Source organism: Equus asinus, chromosome 8 (genome assembly GCF_041296235.1).
Source record: "Equus asinus isolate D_3611 breed Donkey chromosome 8, EquAss-T2T_v2, whole genome shotgun sequence".
Lineage (NCBI taxonomy): Eukaryota > Metazoa > Chordata > Mammalia > Perissodactyla > Equidae > Equus > Equus asinus.
In genome coordinates, this window is record NC_091797.1 from 43,617,629 (window position 1) to 43,634,470 (window position 16,842).

The following is a 16,842-nucleotide window of genomic DNA, read 5'->3' on the forward strand; positions in this document are numbered from 1 at the left end:
CCTGTTCTTCAGCATCTACTAACACTAAACAGATATATGATCTATAACTCAAAAGCTCAAATAACTGCATGCACATGGCCTCCAAAAGGACAAAAATGCTTATTTGGAGCAGCATTTGTGTAATAGCTTCAAACATGCAAAGGCCACAGTGGAAACCTGTTTGTGGGTATCCAGTAAAAATGCTCATATGCATACACTAACAAACCAGCAATTCCATAATTTAACTCATGCACATGTCACAGAAAGTCAAGTACAAGAATGTATAGAGCAGCATTATCCATAATAGCTTCAAATAGTTAACAACCCAGATGTCCATCAACAGTGGAAGGGTATTTAAATTGAGGTATATTTTAACAATGGAATTTCATAGAGCAAAGAAAATGAATGAAATATTTCTAAATGCAACAAGATGGATAAATATCACAAATAAACAGTTTAGCAAAAAACAAAATCAACTCCAGTATCATTCTTGAAGTATAATTCCAAGTGTATAAAATTGGCAAAAGACAAAACGAATGTATGGTGATAGAAGTCGGGGTAGTGATTACATCTGGGGATGAGGAAGGGATAGTGGGTGGAGAAGGGCAGGGCCAAAGATTTCTGACAAAATACAATGATCTAAGTCTTATTCTAGGTAATTTATAGGAGTGGTGTCACTTGGTCATGACTCATCAATCAGTACAATTGTGATAGTCTAATATTCTCTGTGTAAGCTACAAGTCAATAAAAATGGGTATGAAGACCTCTTTCAGTAGTGGGTATAGTATCTTTCAGCTTCCCCAAGCACAGAGGCCTTGTCTGGCTTGTTTGCTTCTATATTGCAAATGCCTAGCCCATAGAAGATTCCCCAAAATAAGTATTGGTTGATGAAATAAGCTAGAACTTGGCATCTTTTCTGGGTGAAAATTAATAATTGATATAAAGCATCGTGGACATGGTAAGTTAGAAATATTCATTCCAATTTGGGCAGATTTCTTTCTGCTCTAAATCTGGGTTCTCTCATTTGCCAAGTAAACCTGATTGAATTAGAAGATGGTCTCTAATTACATTAATTCTTTTTTAACTGTACCATTTAATAATTCCAATTACACGATGAACTATGAACTGAAATATAAAATGCCATGATTTTCACTAATTTGGTATAAAATCATCATTAATAAATGCCAACAAATACGGGGGTCCCTCGCTAGGACAGCTACAATTTGGATATTTATTATGTTTGCCATTATGATGTAAGGCTTGTTAATACAGCCATTGTAGCAGGTGAGGACACTAAATCTTACAGAAACTGTTACTTGCAGAGATATCCAGAGAACAAAATTAAGAATTAGAGCTGGATTTGAACATTGGTCAATTTGGATTGAAATCTCACTCTCTGGACCTGCACTGCACAATACTGTAGCCACAAGTGGATAGGAAGTCCTTGGCTTAAACTGCGATGTGTGTAAGTATAAAATGTACAACCAATTTCAAAGATTTACAAAGATTAAAAGGATGCAGTCAATAATTTGAAAAAGGGCTGTCTGCTGAAATTACAGTATTTTGGATATATTGGGTTAAGTCAAATATATTATTAAATCAATCCTCCTTGTGTTTTCTTTACTTAAAATGGCTATTAGAAAATTTAAAATTACATATGTGGTTTGCATTATGTTTGAACGGGACAGCACTGCTCAGAGAAACTTGCTAGTTAGGAGTTTTCAGTGTAAAGGATTTTAAAAAATTATACCGATTTTATAACCTCAAGACCACATGTCACTTCACATGTGATGGGATTTCCCAGAACAATCAGTGGAGATATGTTCTGGGTTTCATGGGAACAGGCAAGACAGCTCCTCTCAGCCCAGGACAGCAGGGTAAGATATGGATGGGAGTGGGTGGGAGGTCAGACTACTCACCATAGATGTGCACTTTCCTAGGTTGAATTCTCAGGCCCATGTTCAGAGCTGGCTTCAGCTCTCTCATGAGACTGACCAAATTGCCCGGTGCCAGGTTTTCCCAGATTTCCTTCTTCTAGGACAACTAGAAACACTCCAGGCAGACGGAAGGACTTATGTCTCCATCACCAAGGAGGCAGGGCACCTGGGACGGACACTGTATTCACAAGTCACAGAGTGGGGCTCCTCAAAGTAGTCCCCAAAATAGAGACAGGTCAATGCTTTTTGGATTTCAGCCATGGATGGTAGGAAAGGAGAAACACACAGCAGTGAGGGTCATGTCATTGAAAAGACTGAGTGTCTCATTACCATTTGGGATTCTTCCATTCTTTTGCAGTTGGTTTAGTGCCGTTCAGGTGTCAGGACAGGAGCTCAGTGCTTAGACCAAAGTTTAGCAGTTAAAAAAGCTAACTGGAGGTTGCAAGAGAAATATGATTCATACTCATTGAGAAAAGGAAGGATATATTGTCCATTAAAAAAAACACTACTTTGAAAGAGGGCCAGTTTTGTTTTAATTAAATAATACTTACCTCTATTTGTAATTATACATTCTTTAGTATCCTTTTTGCTTAATATCTCACTGCCTCATAAGATTTTAAGCTCCGTGAAATATGGTCCCTATTTCTATGACTTTGCATTTTAGCCCATGTCCAACAAATAATACTTGACATAATTTTAAATAGCTCCATGATGTGGCAGAGCCATATATATATATATATATTAAGATTGGCACCTGAGCTAACATCTGTTGCCAATCTTTTTTTTTTTTCTTTTCTTTCTCCCTGAACCCCCCAAGTACACAGTTGCACATTCTAGTTGTAGGTCCCTCTGGCTGTGCTATGTGGGATGCCGTCTCAGTGTGGCCTGATGAACGGTGCCATGTCCGCGCCTAGTATCCAAACCAGCAAAACCCTGGGCCGTGGAAGCAGAGCACCTGAACCTAACTAGTCGGCCACGAGGCCGGCCCCAGAGCCAGTTATATTTTTAAGGAGGACTCCTGTAGAGTTCTTATTAATGTTTTCTCTAAAATTTTCTCAAGATTCAAGAGGTAGAGGAATTCTATTAAAAAAAAATGGTATCCGGGACAGCCCCATGGCCGAGTGGTTCAGTTTGCACACTCCACTTAGGTGGCCCAGAGTTTCTCTGGTTTGGATCCCGCCGGCGACATGGCACCACTCATCAAGCCATGCTGAAGCGGGGTCACATAGCACAATCAGAAGGACCTACAACTAGAATATACAACTATGTACTGGAGGGCTCTGGGGAGAAAAAAAAAAAGATTGGCAACAGATGTTAGCTCAGGTGCCAATCTTAGAAAAAAAAATGGTATGAGACAATTCCTATACCTTCCAGACTATCTACGTATTGCTTTTCTTTATTTTTTTTTAAAATGAATGTCCCCGATAGTAAACACATATCCCTTATCAAAGTGATTTCTAATAAGTTATAGAAAGAATGCAAGAATTAAAACTCTCTTCTTACATTGAGGAGCTCTCCTCAGGAATCCAGCTCTGAAGACTGCCAGCTGCATGTGAAGAGCTCTGATTTGATGCCCCCCTCTTTATTGTGACAGGTGAGATCACACGTTTCACCCACATCCTGCCACACCCATCTTAACTACTTTCTCCTTTGATTGGATTTCCATTAAAAAGCCAATCAAAATAAGGCAGGAAATTCACCAGCCTATGTAAGACTCCAGGATTTGTGGGTGGTAATTTGCAGGTATAGTCCATCATCCAACATTTCACTTGAGACTTATTTTTGTGTAAGAAGTACGAAAAGAGAAACAGTGTACTTAATGGTGAATACAAAAGACTTGATGTATGCAACAGTAGTTAGCATAATTTCATCAGGATGAAAAACATAGAAAACTATTTTTTGTGTTATGAAAGTGTAAGAAAACTTTCATTTGTGTTTATGAATTTCATTCTAAATCAAAAACACAAGAAAGAAATATTAATATGTATACATTTAAAATGTTTAACATAACAAGGATAGAAAACAAATGACAACTAGAAAATATTTGTATTATGTAAAACTGAAAAAGTCAATATTAATTATTTATAACAAATCTCCTAAAAAAATGCTAATACTATGTAGCCATAAAAATTTGTAGCTCCTTTTTTCCTAGCCCATATATCACTAGGTCAAAATAATTAATTTGCAATTTTGTAACCCCTGATAAAATGAAGGCTTCTTGAGTAGTGACATAATTATTATCAGTCAGATGATGGTCAAAATGTGTTAAATACTCGTGTCTCCCTGTGGCTCTTCAGTTCATGGCTTTGATGCCACCTATTCTGGGATGTTTTTCCTGACTTCCTAGGTTAAGTATCTCCTGTTTATGTACTCGTAGCCTCATCTGGATCTTCACTGCACACAGAAACATTATATTAAATAATTCTGTAATTACTTACCTAATATTTATCTTCCAGGAGAGTATGTAACTCCCCTAAAGGCATGGACTCTATTCCCAACTCAGCAACAGGCCCCAGTGTCAGGGAAGCAGACACTTGGGAATATCATCCATTTCCTATACCCCATCACACTCAGGAACCAAATCAGGGGAGCTAAAGAAAGCAGTTCCCAATACTTTTTCTCTCATCATTTTCCTCTAGTCTGCTGGCTATAAGGATATGCTTCCTTTATGGATATAGATTTTTGTGGGTGTGTATGAAGGCAGTTGAATTCCAAAACCTGCTAGTCCTGGCAATACCTTCAAACTCTGTTCCACACTTGATGCCTTCTTGAGTGTCCATTTCTGAATGTTGAGAGTCACATATTAAACAATAGCAATTAGTACCATTCTCTAGTCTTTGAGAGTCTACAAATGATTTTATATCCATTATTGCACTTATTGCCTCAAAAATGGGTTGAGATAGGAACTCATATGACATGAGTGAGAGAGACTGAAGCTTCAGTATGAGGAGTATTAAGTTAAGCAAAGAGCATGGAGGGTCTTGAGAGTCAGCATAAGGAGTTGGATATTGATCTAAGTGACAGAGTAAAGTTGTGGCCAATGATGTATTTTTCTCTCTCTATTGTGTACATATACATACACATATAAATATATATAACAGGTGTGTACATTATAAGATAGTAATATCTATCACAATATATCAGGGTTTCACAATCTTAGCATTAATGACATTTTGTGCTGGAACATTATTTGTTGTTGGGGGCTGTCCTGTGCCTTGTAGGATGTTTGGCATCATGCCTGGTCTTTACCCACTAGATGGCTCCTCTCTGGTTGTGACAACCAAAGCTGTCTCCAGACATTGCCAAATATTCCCTGATGAGGCAAAATCACCCTCAAGTGAGAAACACTGCCACAGATCGTTTATTTATGAGACAGCCACACTAGTTGTGCAGGAGAAATCTCAGCCATAACTTGAAAGAACAGACATAAGGGCCAGAGGCCAGCAACCCCCTATATTTTTGTTCTGCTAAAGATCCAAGAAGTTTGGAGTGAACTTCGGGGAATGAGAATCTCTATGAGCAAGATCCAATGTGTTCATATTGTAGCAGCAGTAAAATTCCGCTGATTAAAACATGTCCTGTATCTACAGTTATTAAAGTGCATATGTCACAGAAAATTCTACCTGGAGTGACTAGATTATTGAGTCCTTGAGATGGAGAGATTGCTTTATAATGCTGTCAACAAATTCACTGAAAATAAAGCTTAGGTGTGTAGAGCAAAGGTGGTTCCTTCATTGTATACAGCAACTAATCTTCCCTTCTAGCACCCACCCACTCCATAATGCCAGAAATTAAAGATTCATTCTTGTCCAAAATGTTCAAAGGTACATTAACAGTGCGTTTCAGTGGAATATTTTCTCTTTCACATACAAACGTCTCATCTCAGTTTTACGTTCCTCTCACCACTATTTCTTTCCCTAAAATTGTGTGGAAGAATTTGGAGGTGAAGTGTTTGAGTTATGCTCCTCCTGGCACCCTTGGTATGAGAGATTGTCCTCACTGCAAACTGAACTTTCCATATGGTCTAATGACCTGTACACACATGCAAATACTGCATCCCCTGATGTGAGGTCAACATTTCCTAATATGGCATTTCTGATGGCAGACCCGCTTCTCTTCAAATCAATATCCACATGATGAACTAACATCAGGCTTTCTATGACTGGTATATAAAAATAAATTGGTTTTAAATGTATTAGTAAGCAAAAAAAATTTCAAAAATAACATCCTATATAATAGCATATTTAAATATACCATGTTTAATAATATAATTTAGATATTTAGATACAAATATCTACAACATACATAGTAAAACATGGGGTACATTTCTATAAGACACTATTGAGATAAATTAGAGGAGATATAAGTAACCGAAGGGTATAACGTGCATGGTAAAATTCAATACTTTAAAGGTGTCTATTACGTTCAAATTGATTTGTAGATTGAAGCAATATTATCCAAAAGCACAGCAGCCTTCTTTTTGGTAGGAATTTACAAAATGACTCTAAAATGTATACGGAAATACAAAAGGGCAATATAGAACAGGCAAATCTTAAAGAGGAACAAGGGGTCAAGACTTATGACAAAGCAATGGTAAATAAGACAGTCGCATATTGTTGTAAAGTTAGATAATTGACAAATGGAGAGAATAGATAGCTGAAAAGCACCACACATATATGGGCATTTGATGTAGATGGTAAAGGTGATTTGACAGAGCAAAGGGGGAAAAGATGGTCTTTTCAACAAATGGTGTTTGGTCATTTGAATCCCAAAATGGCTATATTTATCTATAGATATATGATAGATCAACAAATAGATATTTTGATTGATTTTTCCTTTCACTAAAAATAAATATTAGTTCTAGTGCATTGTAGATGGAAATATAAAAGGTAGAACAATATAACCTCCAAATGTTAATAAAGGAAAATATCTTTATGATTTCTAGGGAGAGATGATTTTGAAAACAAAACAAAAATACTAGTAAAACATTTGTACATATATAACACATAGGAAGCAAAAATGCATATATATGTATATATATAATTTGGATTCATTAAAATTAAAATCTTTTGTTCATCAAGCTATCATTAGGGGGTTAAGAAGTTCAAAAAGAAAGTTATAGAGTAGGGAATGTGTTTGTAACACATGTAATAAGCAAAGAGCTTGTAGACAAAATATATAAAGGACTACTACAAATCAATAAGAAAAGGACAGGGAAGCAAAAAATGATCAAGCAATTTGAAGAGGCACTTCACAAAACGAATGTCTAAGAGTGATGATGATATGAAAAAAGCACTTAACTGAATTAGTAATCAGGTAATTACAGAATATACAGGCAATTTGAACCCATTAACAGCCATGAAAATACTAAAATTATAACACCTGACCATATCAAATTTTGGAAAAAATGTGAAGCAACAGAAATTTATGTATGCTGCAGTTGCGCTGATACTATCTTTACAGAAATTCTTTTGAATTATCTAATTTAGTTGAGCATATGGATAACCTTGGAGTCAACATTTCACTTTTGCATATAGATTCAGTGCAGATGTGTACTACAAGATATGTAGAAAAAATCTCTAACAAAGTATTTTATAATAGCCAAGATTTGGAAAAAAGTCAATCAACAGTAGAATAGATAAATAAATTGTGGGTATCCAAACTATGGAACAGCGTACCACAATGACAATGAATGTTAACAACATGGATCTATTTCACCAAGATATCACTGTACAAAAGCTAGGCACATGAAATACTTATTGTAAGAAATACTTCTGTAAAATTCAATTATAGAAAACACCAATATGATAGTAGACATCAGAATAAATGTTGCCTTTGTGGAGGAGTGAAGTATTAATGATTGGAAGGGCATACACAGCAGCTTTTGAGATACAAGCAGTGATCTAATTTTTACAGGTTACACAGGTATAATGATACAATTTATTGAGCTGTACCCTTATAATTTATTCAAAACTTTGTATGTATGTTGTATCACAAAAAATAATAACTATGACACACTAAAATGTACAAAATTTTTAAAAAGTCATGTTTATAATGATACTAAAAAGACTCGTAAAGTTCTCCTTTTCTAGGACACCAAATTATTCCGAAAATTGTCAAATAAATAGTAAGAATCAAGCATTCATCTTGCCTTTTCTATATAAAATGTATTTCAGAGTAACACGATATTTGATGAGGGAAAATTATTCTTCATAGAACATTTCCAAGTACTATATGCAGAAGAAATTTGAAATTCATCATGTTGCAATTTTTGATGAATAAATGATCTACATAAAGATTATGAAATTACCCATGGATGACATGACATGAACATGACAAGTTGCCCTAGAACTTTGTAATAGATAGATTAGATTATAAACGTGCACGGATGCACATGGAGGCACAAATTGGGGCATTAATTTGAACAAACTACCCTGTGAAAAGGATTTTAAGTGGAAATTTGAATGAGTCTGGGTATTGACAATATTGAAGAATTATTGCTAATCATGTTAGATGTAATCATATATAATATCTTTGTCCATTAGAGATACAGGGCAAATATTTTCTTTTTTCTGGGGGGGAAATGTGTTTGTGGTTTTTGGTGGGGTGGTTGTGGGGCGGTTTTGGGGTGTGTGGTGGAGGGGACAAATATTTTCAAGAACAATATGATGTCAGAATTTTCTTTCTTGGCAAAATACTGAAAACTATTTGAAAGTAGGTGATTGGCACATAGGACTCATGAGTTCTTTACATTTTTCTTCCTCTCTTTGTATATATGTGAAATTTCCATCACAGAAAATTAAACACAATGGTATACCACTGTACAACCACCAAACAACTACCATTACAAAGAACAATATAATGTGGAGGTGAGGATGTGGGCTGCCAGTGGGATATAAACCAATGTAAACACTTTAGAGAAAAGTGTTACCATTTTATTAAGTTAGACATATCCATAATTTATGACTCAGAAATGTGTGCATGACAAGAAATGTACAAGAATGGTCCTAGGAGTATAATTTATAATAGTGAAAGAGGGAAGCACAAATATTCATCAACATTGTCAACGGTGTGGTAGTCAGCTTCTAAGATGGCCCCCAGTGATTCCCAGTTCTCATTATTCATGCCCTTGGTAATCTCATCCCCTTGAGCATGACCTGGATCTACTGAATCACTTGCAGTGAACAGAATATAGCAAAAGTGATGGGATGTCGTTTCCAAAATTAGGTTATAAAAGATTGTGAGTTCTGTCTTGCTCACACTCTCCCTGGCTCTTCTCACTTGCTTGCTCTGATGAAGCAAGCCACTGTGTTGTGAGATGTCCTGTGGAGAATCCGAATGGCAAGAAACTGAGAGTGGCCTTCAGACAACAGCTTGCAAGGATTTAGGTCTTCAATCTAACAGCCTAGGGGAAAATGAATCCTGCCAACAACCATCACAGTGATCTTGCAAGACCATCTTTCCCCAGTCTAAACTTAAGATGGCTGAAGCCCCTGCCCGCACCTTTGACTATAGCCACGTGAAGGACCCTGAGCCAGAGGACCCAGATAAGCCACACCTGGAATCCTAAGCCACAGAAATTGGAAGATAATAAATGTTGTTGTTTTATGCAACTAAGTTTTGGGGTAATTCGCTACACAGCAATAGACAATGAATACAAACGATAAATAAGTTGAGTTATATTCATGCTCTGACATACTCTACAGAAATGGAAATAGATCGAATACATCTATCGCAACAATATGAAACTTACAGAATATTACTAATGGAAAAAGTAGAAAAAGAAGTACATTGGATTCTATTTATACAAAGTTCAGAGGTAGGTAAACAATAGTGTTTAAGAATGCAAAACCTGGTGATAAAATAATGACGAAAATGCGAGAAAGTCATAAAATAAAAATCAGGTTGGTAGTTACCCTTGGGAGACAGTGATTGGAAGAGGGCACAAGCGGCACGTACTAGATGCTGGCCATGTTCTACTTCTTGATCTATGCCGCAGCGACACAGGTGCTTGCTTTAGAACTGTGTCAGTTGGCATGTATATTTTATGTATTTTTCTGCATGTGTGATGGATTTTACAGTAAAAAGTTTAAATATTAAAAAACATTATTTAAAAAATTTCAGAAATGTGATAGAAATGGAAACTCTAAGATGAGTACATGGCTATTTTTATACTACAATAAATTACTCTAACTTTTAGTGTATTTTAAAAATTTCTATGACTAAATTATTTTAAAAATCTATTTAAAACATAACAGGAGAAATGTTTGCAGTAAGTAATTCTAGGGACTTATAGGTTTACAGCAGATAAAAACCTAATTAGAGAACAAAATTTGGAAAAACTGACCATTTACTTATCGCATATTTTAAAATACATAAAATACTCTATTCTATGTAAACATAAAGTATATATATAATAATAATTCCAGTTTGTCAAGTGTCTTCAGGGAAACTAGGTCTGTCTTGTATTAGTGATTGCATTGTAAATAGAAACAAGACAAACAAACAGAATTGGCTAATTACTATATATAAGATGTTCACAGCCTTTGACTGTTGACCTATAAACAATTTTTGTACCACTAATTCTCTTAAAAAAAACGGTGAATAAATGAAACAAAGAAGAATGGCTAAAGTAGATTATAGTATGTATGTCAACTCCTTCGAGTATAATGCAGCTGTTAAAATTATCACAAAGAAGACCGAGTTTAAAAGAAAAATGTGTGTGATGTTCTTAATCAGAAAAAATGAATTTTTACTTCTATGTTGTTGTTAGAAGGCCATGTAAAGGACGTACAAATATACCCAAGATCGGGAAAAGAGGATCTGACCACTATAAGAGTAAATTTTTTGGTTTGTGTGGTTGTCACTTGAAACTAACTTACTTCGGAATTTCTTAACCTTTTAAAAACTCTGGTGGTCATCTCTTCAATGCTATACATTTCACCAATTTCAGTAGGTAGATTTGTTCTTGAAAATCTAAGTAACCGAAATTCTGCCTTGGTGTATTTGTACTGTTGTTTTTTTTCTATTGACCTTATCTTTTTTGATGAATTTATTTTACTGCTTATAGGAGTAATAATTTCTAAAAGGACGGACTGGAATGACCAAACTCCAGTTTCTGCCCGCTTTTTGCCAGCTCCGTTTGTCTTTCATTTTTTCCTTCCACCTCCTTTCGCAAGCACTTGGAAGGAAGCCTAGCAGAAGGAACTTGATTAATCACATGAAGCACCCCACTTACACAATATTGACAATCAATACCCAATCGACCATAAAGAAGAAAACCCACGCAAACCGTAGTGATAGTTCGGGAGTAGGGAAGGGAGGGCAGCAGTTTTCTCCTAGCGAGGGCGATTCAAAGTTAACATCAATCTGGGCATATTGGCTGAAGTTGAAATATATCCCTCTTTCCTTTCCTTTCGAGCCGCCCTCTTTACTAAAATACCTCATCGACGAGGGTGGGATTCGAACCCACGCGTGCAGAGCACAATGGATTAGCAGTCCATCGCCTTAACCACTCGGCCACCTCGTCAGGACAAAGTCTGGCTTCTAAGTACTTTATTTTACAGTTCATACTTGGGAACTCACTGGGCATCTCGGGTAGATGTCCACATGGACACACAAGGAAGTGGAGTGGGAAAACAGCGATGGGGGGAAAAAACGGGTTTAGTTTTCACAGGAGTCATAAAAGTGGTTGAGACGTGATAGAAACACATTTGCCTGGGTCTTCGTTTCTTTTCTCGGGCTGCCTGGCTCTGGGCTGGAGGCGCATCATGGTGAAGTTCGGGCCGGGAGTGGGCGTGGCCCAGCCGACCTGGGGAGACCAGGAGTTTGCAGTCATCCTCCAGGTTCGGGGTAGCCTCATCCCGCGCCTCTATAGGATCCTCGTGGCCCGACAGCGCGTCCCCGAGCCTGCAGGGGACTCAGGTTCCTAGAGCCAGCCCCAAGCGAGTCGACCTCAGAGAAGCTGGCGAATCCCAAATCCTACTTCATGGCTAGTAAAACAGTTTAGAAAATTAGATGATGGATCTGAATAGCGCAATGCTCCATTCCTACTTAGTGTTATTGCCGCTTCTTCAGTACTATAAGGGTGAAATTGCGTAGAGAAGAATCCTTAATTCATGGGGCTCTCATCCCAGGTCATCATCAGAAGAACCATGAATTCTGATTTCCCCTCAAGTAACCTGTGCATTTCTCGGGTGGCTTTCTAGCAGAGAGGTTGCCTAACTTTCATTCTATTTTTCACTGGATACGGTGCCAAAAATGTTGAGACTCACCTCTAGGGAGAAAATGATTCCGGAAAGGGTGAGAAAGCTGTTTCAGCTGCCTTTTTGGTTTTTGACTGGTTTGTTTCATGGAATGAATAAAAGACACATGAATGAACACGAGTAGGGATTAATTGTGACTAATCAGAATGAATCATAAACGCCTGGGAAAAGAAGGTAATACTGAAGGTGAGTCTTCAAGAGCAAGTTGTCTATGGGTAGCAAAGAGAGAGAGTATCCCAGAGTGAGGAAAGGGCCTGAGCAAAGGAGGAGGCCAGGAGTATCTAGAAAAGCGTTGAGAAATCATTATGGCTGGAGTGCTGAAGCTTGTGAGTGGCTGATCAGGGAACATCCTTAAATCTGAAAATGGAAGACGGTCGTGAAGATTTTTCTTCTGAAGCCTAAGCAAATCAATCATAGGATGAACAACAGGAAACATGGGGGAAATGCTGAAGGAACGAAATCCCTGCTGCATTCTCACACTCTTAATGTAAGGACACTTTCCCTTAGGCTGCACTAACTTCTTGAGTGAAGACCCTCTTTTGCTTGTCACAAAGCATCGTTTTCTCTTCTTACTTGGAATAGTCCTTATATTTTAGTGTTTGCTATATTGACCTGCCTGGATCTTCAACCTCAGCTAATCCACTTTCTTCAACCTTGTTTTCCTTGCCCAGTCCAATTCGTGGTTTTGTATCAAGAGGAATCTATTTCCCCTATCTCCCAACAAGCCGTCTCCCCTCATGGAATGCTCATGCCCTTTCTCATTTTAACTTGGATGAATTTTTATCCATACCTCGGCTCTCAGTTCAAAGCTTATTTTTCTAATTAAAATTTTTTTGATCAAAGTTAATGCATGTTATAAAATCTTAAGTACTTCAAAAATATATGTACGTAAAAAAGTGGTCCTCTTCCTCCTGTCTTATTCCCCCTTGGTAGAGGCAAAGATTTTCTGCCATTTGGCTTTTTTGTTTGTTTGTGCTGTTGTTTTTGTTTTTACTAGCATATCTCCAAATATCATGCTATGGCAGAGATGGCTAGTTGGCCACCAATATTTGTTCTTTTCTTCCAAGAAATGGAAATTTAGGGGCTGACCCCATGGCTGAGTGGTTAAGTTTGCACATGCTGCTTTGGCAGCCCAGGTTTCGCCAGTGGAAAAAAAAAAAAAGAAAGATTGGCAACAGATGTTAGCTCAGGTGCCAATCTTAAAAAAAAAGAAACGGGAATTTAGTAGAGCTCATAGCCACTCATGAGAAGATTACAATGCACAACCTTCCTTGCTGCTAAGCATGGTCATGTGACCAATTTCTAAACTAGGGCATTAGAGAGAAAGTATATGTAAAGCTTCTAGTTATGCACAAAAGAGAAAAGAAATACCTTCCACTTCTCTCTTTCTACTGGATCTGCTTGCTGGAAAAAGCAACACCATAGGAATAAAGGAGTCATGAAATAGAAAGAGATTGGACCCAGCAACACCATAGGAAAAAGGGAGCCATGAGATAGAAGACTAGAACCAACACCATGGAGCCAAAGCATCAACCTGGGTTATATATACCTTCAAACCATTAGTGACAGGTCAGTAAATGTCTGCTTCCTTTTAGTGATAGTTTGTATATTTGTTAATAAACACAAAATTGTATTCTAACTAATACACATGCTTTTATTTCTACTTATTGTTTTTTTGTTTAGTATTTTCTATTGATTACCCATTATACAAACATAAGATTCATCTTTGTTTCCTCACCTTAAACACCACCATATACAGACACCCTTCCCATCAATCTTACTTCCAAATATAGTTATATCATAATTTTTGTTGAATTAGTATTCACTGTTTATATGATTGGCAAATATTATTCAGTGATCTCTCATGATGTATTGCTTCCTGAACATTAGAATTGTTTTTTTTAAATTACCGCAAATAACCATTAAAGTTTGCCAAAAAAGAAATTGAGTGATTTCTGTACTTGCTATACAGTTTTCATCCTGATGTCTTCCTTCACCATCATCCTGTACATTTCCAAGTCCTTTTCTATCTGAATTTGTCTTCTCCTTTAGGCGGAGTACATTGTAGAGTAGCTTTCTGAGAAAGAATTCATTGGAGATAAGATTTTTGAGTAGTTGGGTGTTGGAGAACATTGTTTATGTTTCTCTAACACTTGAATGTTTGGTTGGGTATGGAATGCTAGGCTGGGTAATATTTTCTTTCAGAATTTTGAAAGAGTACTCCATTTTTTTCTAGCTTCCAGTATTGCTTTCAGGAATTACAAAGTCATTCTAATTACTAGGTTTCATGTGTAATTAGCTTTTCTCTCTTTCAGGGTGATTTCTTGGTCCTCAATATCCTAATATGTCTGAAAGATATGCCTTTGTGTGTTTCTATTTTCATTCCCTGTTCTGGGAGCTCTATTATATCATTAAATTTGGAAAATGACGTACTTCAGTTTGGGAAATTAGCTTGATTTTTTTGTTGTTGTTGATTTTCTCACTTACATATTCTCTCTTCTCTCTCCTTTCTTTTTTTTTTCTGGAATTTCTTATACTTGGATTTTAAACCTCCAGGATGTTTCCTCTACTTTTCTTTTTTTAATTTACTACCCCCTATTTGCATTCTGTTTGTATTTTTAAATAGGCTTTATTTTTTTTGGCAGTTTTAGATTTACAGAAAAATTGATAGGAAAATACAGAGTTCCTGCATACCCTCTCCCCTCCCCCACAGCTTCTTCCATTATTTACATCTTATGTTATTGTGGTACATTTGTTACAACTGATTAAACAATATTAACATATTCTTATTAACTGAAATTCATAATTTATATTAGGGCTCACTCTTTGTGTTGTACATTCTATGGGTTTTGACAAATGTATAACGACTTGTGTCCATGATTACTGTATCACAGAGAATAGTTTTACTGCCCTGTACTCCACATCTTTGCTCCTAAATCCCTCTCACTCCCCAACTACTGACCTTTTTACTGTTCTTTAGTTTTACCTTTTCCAGAATGTTATATGGTTGGGATAATACAATATGCAGCCTTTTCAAATTGGCTCCTATTATTTAGCAATATGCTTTTAAGGTTCTTCATTTTTTTTGTGGTTTGATAGCACATTTATTTTTATTACTGAATAATATTCCATTGTATGAATGTACCACATTTTGTTTATTTTTCGAAGGACATTTTGATTGCTTCCAAGTTTTGGCAATTATGAATAAAGCTGCTATAACATTCTTGTGCAGGTTTTTGTGTGGACATAGATTTTTCAGTTAATTTGGGTATATACCAAGGAGCATGACTGCTGGAATTTCCCTTTGTATTTTTACTCCATATTCTGGAATATGTCCTTCACATTTTATTCCAAATACTCCATTAAGTTTTTCATTTCTTCTCTCACAATTTCAATTTTAAGAGACTTCTGTATCTAAGAGTTACTCTTTTGTACAGCATTCTTTTTTTTTTAAAAAAAAAGAATAGATGTAATAACATCCTTGAGTTTTCTTCTCTCTGCATAATATTTTCTGCTATTTTTTTCTGGTTCACTTTTATCTTTGTCTTTGATATTAGACACTTTAGATGTCTAGTGACCTTTGGTTACTGGTCTATAGTTATAATTAGGCCACAAAAATATCTGGAAATTTAGATTGTGAGTCCAGTTTATTGACTGTGGGCTTCATTGTAAAGTGATCTACTTGTGCCATTTGCTATCAGACAATATCTTTAACTCTTTCCTCTTAGGATAGTAAAATCCCTTGAAGAAGGATGATTCAATTTCCCGCTTAGATGGCATAAAACTGACTCCCTGACTTCTGAGAAAATTCTTAAAGGACAGAGGTTGGATGAAGCTCCTTTCGAATTTCAAACTTAATGAATGACTCCATCTACTCCAAATTATAAAAATATATTGAATTACAAATAAATCATACATTTATATTTCATGTATAAAAAGAGAATATATTGCATACCACGTTGGAATGAGGACCTGCATCTTCATAGTTAATGGGCCCCCCCAAATTGATCAGAACAAGGAAAGGTAAAACAAACTACACTCTTTTCAGAATACCAAGGTGAGCAGGGCCAGTGGCGCCTCAGTGGTGCCACAAACAAAAGAAGAAATGGCGGTGGTGGTGGTGAGTGTGTCCACTTTCAGTCATGGCTAAAAACCAACATGATTATTCTGAGGAAATACCTTAATTTAGCTATCGTGTGCAAAGTAACTGGATTAATACTTTCCTCTCCATCTTTTTTTTGTCTTTCAAATTTCAGTATTAATCAATTCACCTGGGCATTTTGAACAATTCCGAAGTGAGAGCATTTCTGGGGGCAGAGGAGAAAGTACTGGTAAGTTTTCGAGCATGGAGTGGGGAAGACGTTGAAATTCCAGGGTTAACGATTGCTCCTTGTGATTTTTCTCTCCGGGTGGACAAACCTTGGCCGGCAATATTCCTTGGAGTCTACTTGTTTCTATGGGAATTCTGTACTTCCTCATAGGACGCATAATTGTAAATATTTAGTTACTTGTGAAATTAAATTCCGAAGAAACAAAAGCTTTTTTATTCCCTGTCCACCACTGCACCCCTGGCATCCAGCAAAGGTTGACACTCAGCGCAGGAAAAGAAAGAGGCAGGAATCTCTAACCAACAGTCGACCAGAGCAGAAGCGGCCGCCGCA

At 36.7% G+C, this 16,842-nt stretch overlaps 1 non-coding gene across 1 annotated transcript; it reads right to left on the reverse strand.

The window, feature by feature from the left end:
- Positions 1-11,363: 11,363 nt before the first annotated feature.
- Positions 11,364-11,445, reverse strand: TRNAS-GCU (transfer RNA serine (anticodon GCU)). Its single transcript has one exon. It is a non-coding gene; the product is annotated as a tRNA-Ser (tRNA).
- Positions 11,446-16,842: the final 5,397 nt, after the last annotated feature.